Below are 17,594 nucleotides of genomic sequence, written 5' to 3'. Positions count from 1 at the left end.
TTATTTGCTTATTCCCTGTGGTTCATCAAACAACACATTGGTCTTAATGAGAATAACAGCATAGCATACCTAGGGCAAATGAATAAGGTTTCCCAAATTTTGTTCATTTAATCATCATTTTATTAACATATATGTAAGTACTTCTCACATATTGTATGACTATGAATATATATGCATACATATATGTGTATCTATGTGTGTACATACATATAACTTGCATAATCCCATAATAGGTTTGTTTTCATTGCTATTCATTTCTTGATTATTATGAAAGTTATCATGTATATAGTACTTACCACAAACTACTCCCTAAATTAGTCCTATTGTTGTCTTCATTTCAGAGATATGAGATGAGGCAGAAGAGGCTATGTATGTATGCCCAGTGTTAGTTGACCAGGAAATTACAGAGAAATCCAGGTAGTTTGTTTCCTGAGTTTTAATATGACTTTAAGCAGCAAACTGTAGGAATGTCCCCCACACATCAACCTCTGCCTGAATTTCCCAAACTCTGCTTCTCCTGTCTTCCCACTATTGGACCCATATATGAATCCAGGACATTCTAGAGAGAGAGAAAAAAATACCTGTTTTTCAAAACCCTGATCTGAGATATAAGATAAACTTTTACTTTGGTGGTGGAGGTATAGTTGTAGAATTGAGACACAAATCTGTTCCATTCAAAGATGATCACTGAAATCTGGTTTTCTTTTTCTAGCAGTCTGTTTTTTTAGTCCTTCTCTACTAACAGGTGCTTTTTGGCAGAGCCTTTAAAAAACAAAAATAACTATATTTTATGAAATGACTATGTTAATCAAAAATAGTGCTGGAATTTTGTTTATCTGAGGAATGAAATTTGTGAGGGTCATTTGAATTTCTTGCCATTTTCCTCATTATTTTATTAGTGAGACAGAATTTAATACCGTAAAAGGCACTTTTTAAACCATACATTCAGTGGTTTGAGTTTATTAACAGGATTGCTCAATCATCATCCCTACTTCGACAGCATTTTCATTACTTCATAAATAAACCCCAGCTTCCACTTTCTGGTCTGGCTGAGTTTGTCAGAACCTTGGATGTTGTCACTCTATCCTAACAACAAAAGGTGGAACAAACTGAAAAACCAGAAACTCTTAGGACTCATGGGGAAATGAGATCACAGGGAACACTGTTACTCCCTTGACTGGGGAGAAAGGCCAGTAGAGAGGAGCACCGTTCAACAGACAGAGAACCCTGCAGCAGAAATCTCTGTGAGAATCAGTGCCTGGGTAGGAAAATCTGTGGAAAAGTCTGAGAGTTCAAAACAAAACAAACAATCAATAGAAAACTCCCGAGAGACTCAGTTCTGGTGGGGATACCCTGATTTTATGAGGCTTTACCTCCAAGAATTCAACCAAGTTCTCATAGGGAATCATGGAGAAGAAATGCATTGTATTTCTGGTCAGGAGTGAGGAGGAACTATTTTGAAATAGGACACAGGAGTCTGTTCTCAAAATAAAGCCTACTCTTGAGAGACACTATTTTACCAGAGTGTAAACAGTTAGTTGTTAAGGGATCTGGGAGACTCCATCCCTGTTCAACCATCTGTCCCACCTAATGGGGGAGGAACAACTGAGATGCGCTTGTGCAGTTCACAGTTCCAAGGCTCAGCAAAAGACAGACTGGGGCCTGCAGGATGACTCCCCATTCCTCACACCTTACCACCACAGCATCAAAGACCTATTTCTAGCAATTCTTTTATCTAGTACCTCATGTCCAGCTATCAAGTACAAATTACAAGGTATACCCAAAGGCAAAAACACAGTTTGAAGAGACAGAAGGCATCAGAACCAGGCTCAGCTATGGCAAAGATGTCAGACTTTTCAGACTTGGAATCTGAAACCATACAATTAAAATGCTAAGGATTCTAATGAATAAAGTAGGCAGCACACAAGAACAGATGTACAATGTAATCAGGAAGACGAGAATTCTAAAAAAGAACGTGAAATGCTAGAGAGCAAAAATACTATGACAGAAATAAAGAATGCCTTTGATAGGCTCACTGGTAGAGTTGACATGGCTGGGGAAAGAATCTCTGTGCTCAAGGATATGTCAGTAGGAACATCTAAAATAGAAAAGCAAAAGAGTGGCCCGCATAGTGGCGTAGAGGGTAAAGCTTCCGCCTGCAGTGCCAGCATCCCATATGGGTGCTGGTTTGAGTCCCGGCTGCACCATTTCTGACCCAGCTCTCTGCTATGGCCTGGGAAAGCAGAGGATGGCCTAAGTCCTTGGAAGACCCAGAAGAGACTCCTGGCTCCTAGCTTCAAATTGGCACAGCTCTGGCCATTATGGCCAACTGGGGAGTGAACCAGTGGATGGAAGACACCCTCCCTCTCTGTAACTCTTTCAAATAAATAAATAAATAAATCTTAAAAAAAAAAGAAAAGCAAAAGAACACCTGGGAAAAACTGAATATCTGAGAACTGTGAGACAACTATGGAAGGTATACCTTCAGCAGAATGGGGCTATCAGAGTGCAAAGAAAGATGGAAAAGAGCAGAATAGATATTTGAAGCATCATGATAAGAAATTTCCCCAAGTTAATGTCAGACACAATACCACAGACTTAGAAAGCCAGAAAACAACAAGCAGAATAAATACCAAAAAAGGTATACCTAGGCATATCATTTTCAAACTACAGAAAATCTAAGATCAAGAAAACAATCCCAAAAGAAGCTAGGGGAAGGAAGGGCTTACCCATAAAGGAACAAAGACTAGAATTATACCAGCTTTCTCTCCACAAACCATCAAAACACGAAGAGAGTAGAGAAAAATATTTAAAATGTTAAGAGAAAAAAAACTACCAAGCTAGAATTCTGTGCCTTGTAAAATTATTCTTAAAGAATGAAGGTGAAATAAAGACTGTCTCAGAAAATCAGTATGAGAATTTGTAGCTATTAGACCTGCCTTGCAAGAAATGTTAAAGGAATTCTTGAGGGAATTAAAATAGGATAGCTTAGAAACCCAGATCTGCATTAGGAAAGAAAGAGCATGAAAGGGGAAAAAAGTAAAGGTAAAATAAAAACTTACTTTTCCTGTTCTTAATTGTTCTGATAACAGTTTGTTCACATACACTATAATAGCTACAATGTATTCAATTAAGCACACAGCCATCTGTTACATGACAATATTTTGATTGACAGGTCACATGTATGACAGTGGTCACATAAGATTGCAATGGAGCCGGTAAATTCCTATTGCCCAGCAGTGTTTTAGCCTTTGCAGCATCATAGTGCAAAACGTTACTCATGTGTTTGTGGTGATGCTGGTGTAAAAAGCACCTCATGTGTGGCCTGTGTGGCTAGTTGTGTAGCAGTGTAGCATATATAATTACACACAATATGTAATACTTGATAATCCTAATAAACAAGTATGTTACCAGTTTATATATTTACCATATTATGCTTTTTAAAAATTTTTATTAATTTGAAAGAGGGAGGGAAGGAGAGAGGATGAGAGAGAGAGAGACGTATTGAGAAAGAAAGAGGAAAAAAAAAGAGAAAGAGTTTCCATCCTCTAATTCACTCCCCAAATGTCTACAACGTTTGGGTTGGGCCAGGCTAAATCTAGGAGCCAGAAACTCAATCCAGGTCTCCCATATGTGTGGCAGGTAATCAATTACTTGAGCCATCACTGTAGCCTCCCAGAGGCTGCATTAGCAGGAAGCTGGAATCAGAAACTGGAGCCAGGTGTTGATCTGATACCCATGAGCATCTTAACTGTCATTTTAATTGCAAGGCTAAATGCCTGCCCCTTCCATGCTTTTTATCATTATCTTAGAGCACACTCTTTGTCTTACAAAAAAAGTTCACTGTAAAACAGTTACTGTGTTACACTGGCAGCAGCCTCACAGATCTTGTGCTTGTGTAAGTGCACTTTATGAGGTTTACACAATGAAGAAATAATTTAATGTTGTATTTCTCAGAATATGTTCCCACTGTTAAGTGGTACATGACTCTACTTATGTATTATTATTTACATGTACAATTATATAAAAATATGTTTATAGGTAAGTGAAGTGAATGGTAACAGTGACACAAGTGATATTAGGGAGGAATTCAGATTATTTTATTATTATAAGGCATTAACACTATCTGTGAACTGGTACTCACATAGTGTTACATGGTCATGGATTAGTTGCAAATTCTAGGATAACCATTAAAAATAACAAAAAATATAGCTGACACACTAAGAAAGGAAATGTACTAATATAAAATTTTCAATTAAGACTACAAAAACAGGAAAAATGGAGAAAAAAATTGAACAAATAACAAAGGCACCAATAGAAAATATCCACAAACATGATAAATACCAATCCAACAGTACCAATAACACTTCTGAATGTCAATCATCTAAATGCACCAATTAGTAGACAAAGACTGGATTAAAAACCAAGAACTAGGTTGTGTGTTTGGCACAGTGGGTAAGCTGCTATCTGCAATACCCTCATCCCATACCTAGGCTAAGTCTTGACTCCAGTCTAGATTCCAAATTCCTGGTAACCTGCACCCTGGAAGACAGTGGTGATAGCTCAAGGATTTGGGTTCTAGCCAACCATGTGAAAGACCTGGATTGAGTTCCTGGATCTTGGCTTTAGCCTAGCTGAGCTCTGGCTATTATGGACATCTGGAAAGTGAACCAGAAAATGGCAAAATGGCAGATTCTCTCTCTCTCTCTCTTCCTTTTAAATAAATTTAAAGAAAAATAAGAACCAACTGTTGTATTCATTTTATTATTTGTGTGTGTGCAAAGTGAAAGAAAGCTATTAAATGAAAGATAGATCTCCTAGCAGTTGGGAGGGGATCCAAGAGGGTTGCTGATGAAGGGCTGTGTCTAGGGGTTTTTATGGGTTTCTAAATGAGGAAACTCATCCAATACGTGTATATTAATGTATATAAATAAGGCAAAACCTGTGAGTCAATAAGGGGACTGATATCCAGTAGTCTATCTTACGTAGATGAAGATTTCACAATGCTCAATCAGGACTGTGACAGGCATGACTCTCAGCAGATGCAACCAAATCTCCAGACAGGAGCCAGTGTTGTGGTGTTGAGGGTAAAAGCACCACCTACAACGCTGGCACCCCATGTGGGTTCCACTTTGTGTCCCTGTTGCTCCACTTCCAATCCAGCTCTCTGTTGATAGCCTGGGAGAAGCTGTGAAGGTTGCCCAAGTGCTTGGGCCCCTGCTATTCATGTGGAAGACCTGGAAGAAGTCTCTTGCTCCCAGCGTTAGCCTGACCTAACCCTGGCCATTGCAAACACTGGGGGAGTGAACCAGGGGATGGAAGATTCTCTCTCTCTCTCTCTCTCTCTCTCTCTCTCTCTCTCCCTCTCCCTCCCCCCTTCCCTCCATGTGTGTTTGTCCCTCTCTCTCTCTCTCTGTAACTCTGACTTTAAAATAAATAAGTCAATCTTTTAAAATATCTGAAGATTATGTTGTATATATTTGAATATATTTCTTCTGTCTCTCAGGATGCCTGAAGTTTAATACCATGTATGTTTCTTTTCTTTCCAGTGTCCTCTGGAGTCCCTATCAATCCCCCTCTGCAGAGGCAACTCTGCCTTTAGGGAAAAGAGCAACAACTGGTCTGGCTGCTTCGGGGGGGGGGGGAGGAGAGGACACTGTTGAGGGGTCCCTGGTAGAAGGAGGTTTTCATGTGAGGTTCCATCTGCATGACCATCTAAAGCTTGATTGGCTCTAAATGAGAGGGCAGGAATTGGATTAGGAGATTTGAGGGACAAGGACCAAGACTCAGGGCTATCAAGAACAAGAGAAGAGGGGCCATCAGAGGCCATAACCATCTGGGGAGCTGGCTTTTTATCATGGATTAGCACCTTTCAGAGAAGTCGTCTGTCTTGGTGATGATGTCTTCAGCCCTTTCCCGGTGCATGGCCACCTGTCCTACGTTGTTTATATAAAAACAACCTTCTTCCTGTTTAGGTAGACACAGGTCCCTCAGCTTGTGCTGCCAAGAAACCAAAAGCTTCTTGGTTTTGGAGGACTTGTCCAGCCAGGCAATCTACCCGTTGCTTTGACTTTCTTATTCCTTCTGAAGTTGCTTTTAGCTTTTGCCAACTGAATTGAGAGATGGGCTAAGGTTCTCCCATAGCGACCCCTGCTATGCTGGCTAGGCTGTCAGCAGAGGAACTAAGACTGGTGCTATATCAGTTCTCAGGGGTCAAAGGTAAGAGTACTTAAAGACTCACAGCATGGGTGTGTCCCCAGGGGCATAATCTGCAGTGGGGACTGGAGGTGGGAGGGGGCAAGAATACTGGCAAACCCCCAGTTTCCACAGACAAAAAGGAATCCTTGTTCAGGGTCAAAAGACACACTTTAAATATAAAGAACATATAGATTAAAAGTAAGTGTATGTAGAAAGACATATCACACTGACCCTAGGCAAAAGAAAGTAGGAGTAGCTATGTTAATTTCAGACAGGGGAGAATGCAAAGGAAGGGATGTTTTCAGGGATGCAGAGAGTCATTACGTAATGATAAAGCAGCCAGTATTTCAAAAAGACATAATAATCTTTCATATGCATATGCTAACAACAGAGTGTCAAAATATGTGAGGCAAAAATTGGTTAACTACAAGGGGAAATGGATGAACCCACTACTGTACCTGGAGATGTCAATAACCCTCTATCAGAAATGGATTGATAACAGTAGGCAGAAAATCAGTAAGGACATGGTGGAACTAAGAATACCATCAGCCATCTGGTGAAAATCTATGTCCATTGACTATGTCATCCAACAACAAAACATGCAAATATTAAACAACATAATTCCAAACAGCACATGATTAAAAAAATCTCAAGAGAAATTATAAAAACACAACCTATCAAGATTTTGTAAATGCCACTAAAACAGCACTTAAAGTGAAATTTGTAGCACTGAATGCATATATTGATAAAGGGAAAGATATAAAATCAACCATGTAAGGTTCTGCCTTAGAAAACTAGAAAAAGAAGAGCAAGATAAATTCTAGGGAAGCAGAAGCAAATAAATAATAAGCTTTACAGCAGAATTCAGTGAAATTGAAAACAGGGAATCATAAAGGCAATTAATGAAACAAAAAGTTCGTTCCTGAAAAGATAAATAAAATAATAAACATGTTGCCAGTCTAATAAAAACAGAGGACACAATCACTAATATCAAAAAATGAAAGAGGACATCACTACAGATCTTGTGCATATGAAAAGAATAAAAGAATAATATGAACAAGTGTTTTACCACAAACCTATCACCTAGTTTAAATGAATTAATTATCCAAAAGACACAATCAGCCAGAATCTGAATATATATATATATATTTATATACTCTCAAAATCCACGTACGTGTATTAAAGAAATTGAAGCAATAGTGACTAACCGTCCAAAACACCAAGTGCCTGGCCCAGAATGGTTCAATGACGAACGTAGACCACATTTGATGAAGAAGTCATCCAGATCCTTTACAATCTCTTTCAGAAGTTAGAAGCAGAGGGAACATTTCTCCAAGGCCAGCATTACCTGAGTATCAAAATCACACAAAGACATGAAAAGAAAAGTATCACAAACCAATATCTCTCACATAGATACAAAATCCTCATCCAGATATCGCCAAATTAAATTGAACAAAATATAAATATAATTATGCTCCATGACAAGTGATACTTATCCTAGATATGCAAGGCTGGCTTAATATTTGCAAATCAATTAAGATCATCCATCACATCAACAGGCTAAAAGAGAAAAATCACACAATTATATCCATAGATGCAGAAAAAGTCTTTAAAAAATCCAATATCCAGGGCTGGCGCCGTGGTGCACTAGTTTAATCCTCCACCTGCGGCACTGGCATCCCATAGGGACGCCGGGTTCTAGTCCCGGCTGCTCCTCTTCCAGTCCAGCTCTCTGATGTAGGCTGGGAGGGCAGTGGAGGATGGGCCAAGTGCTTGGGCCCCAGCACCCATGTTGGAGACCTGGAAGAAGCACCTGGCTCCTGGCTTTGGATCGGCGCAGCTCTGGCCATTGCGGCCATTTGGGGAGTGAACCAATGGAAGGAAGACCTTTCTCTCTGTCTCTCTCCCTCACTGTCTTGTCGCTCCCCCTCTCGTGGAGGAAGGACACAGGACCCTGCGCTGTTCTTTTGTCTGCTCGGCCCTTCCCGGATTAGCTGCCAGTCCCTAACTCGCGGAGGAACGACGCCATCCTGGGTTAGCTGCCGGCCCCTCCACCTCTGTAGAGGGGCGGCACCCCCCGCCGCTTTCCCCACTTCCGTGGGGGAGCGGCACACTGCTGGCCGGCTCTCTCGGGGGCTGCTCAGATGTTCCTCAGGTGTTCCTGGTGCATGGTGTCTCTCTCCTCCTTTATAGTCCTCTTCCACCAATCCATGCTCTGCTGCCCACACGCCAAGCACGCTGCTCTCCTCCAATCAGGAGCAGGATCAGTTCCTGCAGCTCATCAAACTGATGAGGCAGGTGCGTAGAGGTTGTTTGCTCCCTCTCAGCGCCATATTGTGGGAGAGCAGATGCATAGAATAAGTCTTAATTCCAGTAACTTAGTCTAGTCTCAGTTGCTCCCCACACTGTCTAACTCTGTCAAATAAATAAATAAAATCTTTTAAAAAAAAGTCCAATATCCACTAATGATAACAACTACTCTAAGTAAACTGGGAATAGAAAAACAAAAAATACTTCCTTAACTTGTTAAAGGACGTCTACAAAAAAAATAGAGCTAGTATCACACCTAACGGGGAGAAACACAAAGCTTTCCTGCCAAGGGAAAGGACAAGACAAGGATCTCTCTTCTCACTGCTTCTTTTCAACATCATCCTGAAAGTCAAAACTAACTCAATGTGAGAAAAAAGTGAGACAAGAAGTAAACTGATTAGGAAGAAGGAATTAAACCAATCTTTGTTCACAGAAGACATGATGATCAATATGGAAGAGTCAGAAAAAAATGAACAAAAAAAATCCTGGTATTCATAAGTGATTATGACAAAGTTGTAGTATATAAGGTTAATATATAAAATGCAATCACTTTCTCATATACCAGCAATGAACAAGTGGAAGTTGAGTATCGTTTATATTCCGAAGTTGAAACACTTAGTCATGTATGTAATAAAATATGCACAAAATGTCTATAAAGATGATTGCAAAACTGTAAAAAGAGCTAAATAGAAAGATATTCTGTTAATGGATGCACAGAATTAACATTGTAAATATGCTAGGACTTCCCAACTTGTTCTATAGATTTAATGCAATTCTAATTAAAAATCATAGCGAATTATTTTGTGGATATCAACAAATTGACTCTAAAGTTTTAATGGGGAAGCCAAAGACTCTAAGTAGATAATAAAGTCAATAGATTAGCACTACTCTATTTCCAGATTCACTATAAAGCTACAGTAATCAAGGCAATGTAATATTGATCAAAAACTAGACAGTCAAATGGAGCCTAATAGAATCCAAGTACAGAATACAATAAATACATTTAACAGTTCTTTTACCAGTGTTGTATCTTTTTAGATACAACACTGAAAGCATTATCCTTGAAAGACATAATTTATAATCTGGATTTTTTTACAATTAATAACTTATGCTCTATAAAAGACATTGTCAAAAGAATCATACAAACTGGAAATCCATGGAAAATATCTTCAAGACTGATACTTAAAATGTTCCAAAAATTCTTAAAATTCAATAATAAGAAAATAAAACATTTTAGCCGGTGCCACGGCTCAATAGGCTAATCCTCCGCCTGCGGCGCAGGCACACTGGGTTCTAGTCCCGGTCGGGGCGCCGGATTCTGTCCCGGTTGCCCCTCTTCCAGGCCAGCTCTCTGCTGTGGCCCAGGAGTGCAGTGGAGGGATGGCCCATGTGCTTGGGCCCTGCACCCCATGGGAGACCAGGAGAAGCACCTGGCTCCTGCCATCGGATCAGTGCGGTGCGCCAGCTATGGCGGCCATTGGAGGGTGAACCAATGGCAAAGGAAGACCTTGCTCTCTGTCTCTCTCACTGTCACTCTGCCTTTCAAAAAAAAAAAAAAAAAAGAAAGAAAGAAAGAAAGAAAGAGAAAAGCAAAAAGAAAAGAAAACATTTTAATATTCAAAATGGCCAAAAGGGCAGAGATACGGTACAGCAGATGGGTGTGCACGGGCGCCGGGCGTCACCTGTGCCTGGACGCCAGTCCCAGCCCTTCCCCTGACTGCAGCTTCCCGCTGACGCCCACTCTGGGAGCGGCAGGTGATGACTCCAGCTCTTGGGCCCTGGCCCTCCACTTGGTTTCAGTTCCCAGCTCCAAGCTTCAGCCTGGCCCAGTCCCAGCCATTGTGGCCATTTGGGGAGTAAACCAGCATATGAGAGAGCACTCTTTATCTATCAGTATCTCATTTTCTCTGCCATTCAAATCAACACATACATACATAAAAACTTTCAAAAAGGTGTAAGACTGAATAGACACCTCACCAAGAACAAGACATTGTTGTCAAATGAGTGTATGAAAAGTTACTCAACGTCATACGTAAATTGGTCTGTTTTCCATTGCTATAACCAAATACCTTAAGCTAAGTAAGTGTAAAGAAAGGTGGTTTATTTAGTTCTCAGTTCTGGAGCTTCAAGAGCATAGCATTAGTATCAGCTCAGCTCTACTGAGGACCTTATGGCGTCACTGTGGTGGGAGAATGGGAGAGAAGAAGACACCACGTGATGACTCAGGAAGCCCGAGGGAAGAGGCTCTTCTGTAATACTGCTCTTGTGAGAACGCAGGTCCCATGCAAATTACCTTAGCCCCTTTGCAGGGCAGCACTGTCAGTGACTTAGGGACCTTCCCCTAGGCTTCACCTCCCCAAGGCCCCACAACCTCTCAACAATGCCACATGGAGACTCAGAACCCCGGAACGGAAGCCCCACCATAACCATAGCAATACTTCAGGGAATTACAGATTGAAATAACCAAGCGATAGCACCACATACTTCTTAGAATGGTCAAAATCCAAAAGACTAACAAAACCAAATGCTACCAACAATGGGGAGTAACAGGAGCTGTCATTCACTGCTGGTGAAAATGCAAAATGGTACAGCTACTTTCAAACATGATCTGGAAGTTCTTAAAAAACTATACATACTTTTCCAATAGTATCCAACAATCACATTCCTTTGTATTTCCCAAATGAGTTGAAAAGTTGTGTCTACAGAAAACTTGCACATGGATATTTATAGCAACTTCATTCATAATTGCCAAAACTGAAGCAACCATGCTGTTCTTCAGAATATGAGTGACGAAATCCAGAAATGGAATACTGTTCAGTTGTAAAGAGAAGTGAGCTATCAAGGCACACAAAGACATGGAGGACATTTAAATGCATTTTACTCAATGAAATCAGTCAATCAGAAAAGGCAACATAATGTATCATTCCAATCATACGGCATTCTAGAGAGAGCAGAACTATGGAGATAGGAAGAAATTGTGAGTTTCCAGGAGTAAAAGGGATGAGGCATGAATATGCACAGTACAGAGAACGTTGAAAGGGTTAGGGTTAGGGTTAGGGTTAGGGTTAGGGTTAGGGTTACTCTGCACAGTAGTATCAATGGTGGATACATACCACTATCATTTGTTTACATTGCACGTAGAATGTGCAACACCGAGAGTGAACTCGGATGTACTCTTCAGCCTTTGGTGATAATGATAAATCAGTATAGGTTTACTGATTATAAAGAATGCACCGTTCTGGTTTGGGATTTTGACAGTGGCGAAGCTGTACACATGCCAGTAGCAAGAGATACATACGGCATCTCTATACCTTGTACCTCATTTTGCTGTGTACCTAAACTTGCTTTAAAACATCTATTTACAAAAACAAGGGGAAAAAAATCCCATATCCTTAGCAGTCACTTCTCATTGCTTTATCCTTCCAACACCAGGCAACCACTAATCTATTTTCTGTCTGAGAATTTGCTTATCCTGGACATTTCTCATAAATGCAACAATGTGTAATATTTTGTGACTTGCCTTTGTGATTTAGCATAATGTTTTCAAGGTTCATCCATCTTACAACATATATTAATATTTAATTTCTTATTGCAAATAGTATCTGTATAGCTACATCATAGTCTAGCCATTCATACATTGGTGGACATTTGGGTCATTTCTAGTTCCTCAGCTATTATGAATAATGCTGCTATGAACATTCATGTATAAGTTTCCTTGTGGACATATGTTTTCCTTTCTTTTGGATGAATACCTAGTAGTGGAACTGCCAGGTTGTCTGGTAACTACTCCATGTTTAGCTTTTTGAGGAACTGCCAAATGGGTTCCCAAAGCAGCTGCACATTTTACATTCCTCACGGAATGTTAAGAGGGTTCCAATTTTTCCACTATTATGTGTCATTTTGATTATGCATATCCAAGTTGATGTGAAATGGTACCTCACTGTGGTTTGGACTTACATTTCAAAATGACTATGCCATTGAGCAAAGTTTCACGTGCTTAATGGATGTTTGTATTTGTTTGGAGAAATATCTATTCAAATTTTTTGCTCATTTTTAATTGGATTCTTTTTCTTTTTGAGTTTGAAGAGTTCTTTATATATTCTGGATACCAGTCTTTTATTAGACTTATGCTTTGCAAATATTTTCTCTCATTCTGTGGGTTGCATTTCATCATTTAAAATGTAAGTTCCTAGGAGGAAAACAGACATAAGAGGCATTTGAATTATCACCAGCATCCAATTTCATTTTTACAATGGTTGCTAAAGGGCGGAAAAGAAACAGAAGACTAGAAGAGGGAGCTAACTAACATCTGAGCACCTACTATGTACCAGAAATTTTATGTGCATTACCTTATTTGATCCTCACAAAATATTTGCAAAGCTTCCTTACCATTTCACAGTTAAAGAAACTGGAGACTGGGAGATGAAACAGCATTCCAAATTCACTGATTCCATAAAAAAACAGAGATTAAATTGTTTGTCTTTAAGTCTTGTACTACTTCTGTTCTGTCAGATATCCTCTCCCAATTACCAAAATTCCTAAACTTACCAAAATTCTTAAACTTGGTCAGAACAAAATTATTCAGATGATTACCACTCATCTTTAATGAGAATATTTCGTGACCTGCTCTCACTTCTTCCCGTGCAAGCTGCCATATTAATTCCTCGTATGCATCCACTGCATATGTACTAATATCCCCTGAGACAATGCCACACATCAACAGTATCGCACTGATGTTAGACTTTGCCTTTGCAACTTATACTCCCCACGGAGACAGAAGTGAAGCATTTGTTGGATTAAAACAGTCTTTGGGGAATACTGCAATAAAATAGGTATCTGATTCAAGGCTTTTTGTCAGATAGTTTTGTTTCTACATCATCCTGTCATATTCCAAATAAGAGGTGATAAGATTTCATTCTCTAATTAAGTAACCATAAATTCCATTCCATGTATTTTTCTTCTGTAACCATATACCAGTAAATGATTGAATGAACTACCCACTTATTTTTGTCTATGCTTGGTGCAATCAAGATCACTGGTGGAAAGGTGAGTAAAGGTATCCAAGCAAATATGTACTTTCTAAAACGGTGGAAAGAGTGAAGAAAGGAAAGAAGGAAGAAGGAAGGAAGACATGCGATGTTTTTTAAAAAAAAGTGTTGCTAGTTGTTTTGCTCTAACATCATCTTTGGTCTCCTCAGCCCCATCTAGCTTTTTTGTTTTCATCATGAGACTTAGCATTTTAAAGCTCTAAAAAATTAATGAAAAAAATCAGCTTCAGTATCGAGTACTTTCTCTTATTTCATTAGTTTTGTTGTGTTACTAGTTTCCCTTTCAAAGGTAATTTTGGAGACCTTTGTATCTGTTGTGTATGCATTTTCCCTTATCATAATTTGTATCTAATTTTCACTTCAGATTTGTATTTTTACCCTCATTCGGACTGAGAGAGATTAAGTTAATAAAGACTGTGAACTACTAAAGTAGTAGGTTACAATCTAGATTTATCCAGGCCGAAGGCCCATGCTGTCTTTGCTATTATAACACACACTGTCCTCTGTGGGCATTGATTGTATTTAAAGGCCTAAGCAATGTCAAGGGACAGCCATACAAGTATGGCACAGGCAAAAGTCCCAGGTTCCCCTCTGCCATTGGCTTTCAGGCACGGACAAGTATCACCTCTGTTATAGGCACTATGTTTTCATATTTACCCTCCAAAATTATAACAAAATCTTTTATATTATTATTTTTGCAGCACTGTATCAATATTGAAATTTTGTACGCACAGAGAGATGTGCATAAAATGTAATCTTTGCTTGCAAGGTGTGATGATAATTACAAAGGAAGCACAGACAAAGCTTGTTATGCACCAATATCTCTAGGCTTTCATACCCTCCTTTGCAAAATAACGAAATTAGACTAAATAGTATCTAAGGTAATTAACAGCTCCAAAATTTTATTTTTCTTTTTAAGTATGTTCAGAAATGAGTTAATATAAAGGGGAGACCTGGTCAGGGACTGTTTGCAGCTAAAATGTTCTGCCTAAAACAGATCCTGCAAGAGGAGGTACCCTGAAAAACAGGGACATGGGACAGCAAGTAGGAGAAACTTGTGCCACACGCAAGGACAGACTGGAGAAAGACACAAAGGTGCAGCGTATATCAACAGGGAGAAGTCTGGCTGGCGCGGAGACCCGAGCGGGCTGGGAGAAGTAGGGGTATAGAAGAGCATCCTAGGAGAAGGCACTTAAGTTCCAAAATGGACGATGCAGTCCAAGGTCATGCAGAGGACATTTTGCAATTGGAAACAGAATAAAGTATTCAGAAATATACGTAGGGATGAATGAAGCTGAGGAGATGAAATCAAATTGGCCAAACCAGCAAGCCAGCTGAAATTCAGATTCAATGAGGACTGTAGGGTCATAGAAGCCAGGAGACTGTAGTGAGGCTGAAAGAAGTTGAAAAAACTGGTAATTAGCGTTAAGAGGAAGACAGTGATCTTTCTTATGAAAGTTTTGAAATTAGAAAATATCCATTAGGAAGTACTAATGAAAAGAAACATCACAATAACAGCAGCAGCAAAATATCCTCATTCAGAATGGAAGGTGAGGTCCATAGACAAGAAAGTTCTTTGTCACCAAGGGAGTAGTAAAAAACTAATTTCACGGGGCCGGCACTGTGGTGCAGCAGGTTAACGCCCTGGCCTGAAGCGCTGGCATCCCATATGGGCGCCGGTTCTAGTCCTGGCTGCTCCTCTTCTGATCCAGCTCTCTGCTATGGCCTGGGAAAGCAGTAGAAGATGACCCAAGTCCTTGGGCCCATGCACCTGCGTGGGAGACCTGGAAGAAGCTCCTGGCTCCTGGCTTCAGATCAGCACAGCTCCGGCCATTGCAGCCATCTAGGGAGTGAACCATCAGATGGAAGACCTCTCTCTCTGTCTCTACCTCTCTGTAACCTATCTTTCAAATAAATAAAAATAAATCTTTAAAAAAATGATTTCACAGTGAGTGTACCAAGAGCTAGCTATTGAGAACAGTACCTCATCACAAGCCATAAAGTGTATCATTACTGTTTTATACATCAAAAAGCTATAACTTAAGGAGATTACATAGAATTCCTCAAAGTCACAGTTAATTTGCAGAAGTTGGATTTAACCCCACATTTGGGTAATTCTAAAGCATATGTGCTTAAAACTGAAACATTATACTTCCACCTGCAGTCAAACATAATTTTTACAGATTGCATACGTGACTTTTAGCTTGAGCACATACATACAACTAGCCTACTAAAAAATAAATTTTAAGGATACTGCAGTTAGCCTAATGCTGAATAAGAACAGAAGAGAATTTTGAGCATAAAAGCACAAGTTTTCAAGGTGATTTTTAGAAGTATTTTCTAAGGAAAAAAATGCACCCACATGTAATGAAAATATATTAAAACTGTAAACATCACATCATGAAAGAAAATATAATATATGATTCAATAGCTACAATAATAATGTAACTACTTCAATATTACTAGAGTATCTTAAAATAAGTCATCAAAGGGGTCAGCACTGTGGCACAGGAGGCTAAGCGTCCACCTGCAGTGCTGACATCCCATATTCATGCCCTGGCTGCTCCACTTCTGATCCTGTTCTCTGCTAATGGTCTGGGAAAGCAGCAGAGGACTGCCCAAGTGCTTGGGCCTCTGCACCCATGTGGGAGACCTGGAAGAAACTCCTGGCTCCTGGCTTTGGATCGGTCCAGCTCGGCCCCTGTGGCCACTTGGGGAGTGAACCAGCGGATGGATGACCTCTCTCTGTCTCTATCACTTTTTCTGTAACACTGCCTCTCCAATAAATAAACAAATCTTTAAAAAGAAAAAGTCATCAAAATTAAAACACAAGCTGGAAATAAAGCCAGGTAATATACAAGTACTTCAAAAATTTATGGAAAAATGAAACAGCAAGGGGGCCGGCTTAGCACAGTAGGTTAATCCTCCACCCACAGTGCTGGCATCCCTTATGGGCGCCGGTTCGAGTACCGGTTGCTTCTCTTCCAATCCAGCTCTCTGCTGTAGCCTGGGAAAGCAGTAGAAGATGGGCCAGGTCCTTGGACCCCTGCAGCCACGTGGGAGACCGGGAAGAGGCTCCTGGCTTCAGATCAGCGCAGCTCTGGCTATTGCAGGCATTTGGAGAGTGAACCAATGGATGGAAGACCTCTCTCTCTCTGTAACTCTTCCAAATAAATAAATAAATCTTTCAAAAAATGAAACAGCAAGTTTACTTTGGTGTAATTTTTGAAATGCATGCAGTATTTTCATAATACATGCTTCCGTGAACATTCAGAAGACCCCTTGTATGCATGGATTTCAATTTTTTTTGCACCAAAATAAATTTATATTTTAGTTCTCTTTCTTATGAACTTAAAAGTTTTTTTTGCTTTTCAATTAATTTGGAAAGAATACATACATACAGACATACAGAGAGACAGATGGTGGTTTTCTATCTGCTGGTTCACTCCTCAAATGCTCACCCGAGCTGGGGCTGAGCCAGTCTAAAGCCAGGAGCCTGGAATTCTGTCCTGGTCTTCCAGATGGTTGACAGGGAGCTACGTATCTGAGCCATCATCTGCCGCTTCCCAGGACGTGCATTACCAGGAAGCTGGATTGGAAGCAGAGTAGACAGGACTCGAACCAAGCACTCTGCTGTGGAATATGGGGGTCCTGAGCAGTGACCTCCCCTTCTTGCGAACTACTGAAGTATCCTAGTATACGATCAAGAGTCTGACCCACATTCTTCTTTTTGAAGAAATTATATATGGTACTTGGAAATCATTTTTTCCTGGTTTCAAGGCATCTTAGAACTTTTAACTCTAAAGAAATTCTTTTTACTTCTTTTTCATTTTTTTTACTTCTTGTGGTTTGAACATAATGTTCACTTTCTGGCCTGATTTGTTGGATTTCTGAACAGCTTAATACAGTATTCTTGGCCGGAGGATAGATATGGGGGAAACAGCAGACTATAATGTTGGGAATTCATATACAACTTTTATTTAGGAGAAAATGCTGTTTTCATTAACAGTTTATCTGAACACCAAAAGAATGGATTTC

At 39.9% G+C, this 17,594-nt stretch overlaps 1 protein-coding gene across 2 annotated transcripts in view; it reads right to left on the bottom strand.

Annotated features, from left to right (window-relative positions):
* Nucleotides 1-17,594, bottom strand: part of NPY5R (neuropeptide Y receptor Y5) — a 172,421-nt gene that overhangs the window by 30,746 nt on the left and 124,081 nt on the right. For both annotated transcript variants that reach the window (XR_016211471.1, XM_051831647.3), the window contains exon 2: nucleotides 7,407-7,546. The gene's annotated coding sequence lies outside the window, so the exon portion shown is untranslated. The remainder of the gene's footprint in view (nucleotides 1-7,406; nucleotides 7,547-17,594) is intronic.

Source organism: Oryctolagus cuniculus, chromosome 8 (genome assembly GCF_051225735.1).
Source record: "Oryctolagus cuniculus isolate XC-2025 breed Fujian yellow rabbit chromosome 8, ASM5122573v1, whole genome shotgun sequence".
Lineage (NCBI taxonomy): Eukaryota > Metazoa > Chordata > Mammalia > Lagomorpha > Leporidae > Oryctolagus > Oryctolagus cuniculus.
The sequence above is the reverse complement of the archived record's forward strand: the minus strand, read 5'-3'. Positions and strand labels throughout refer to the sequence as shown.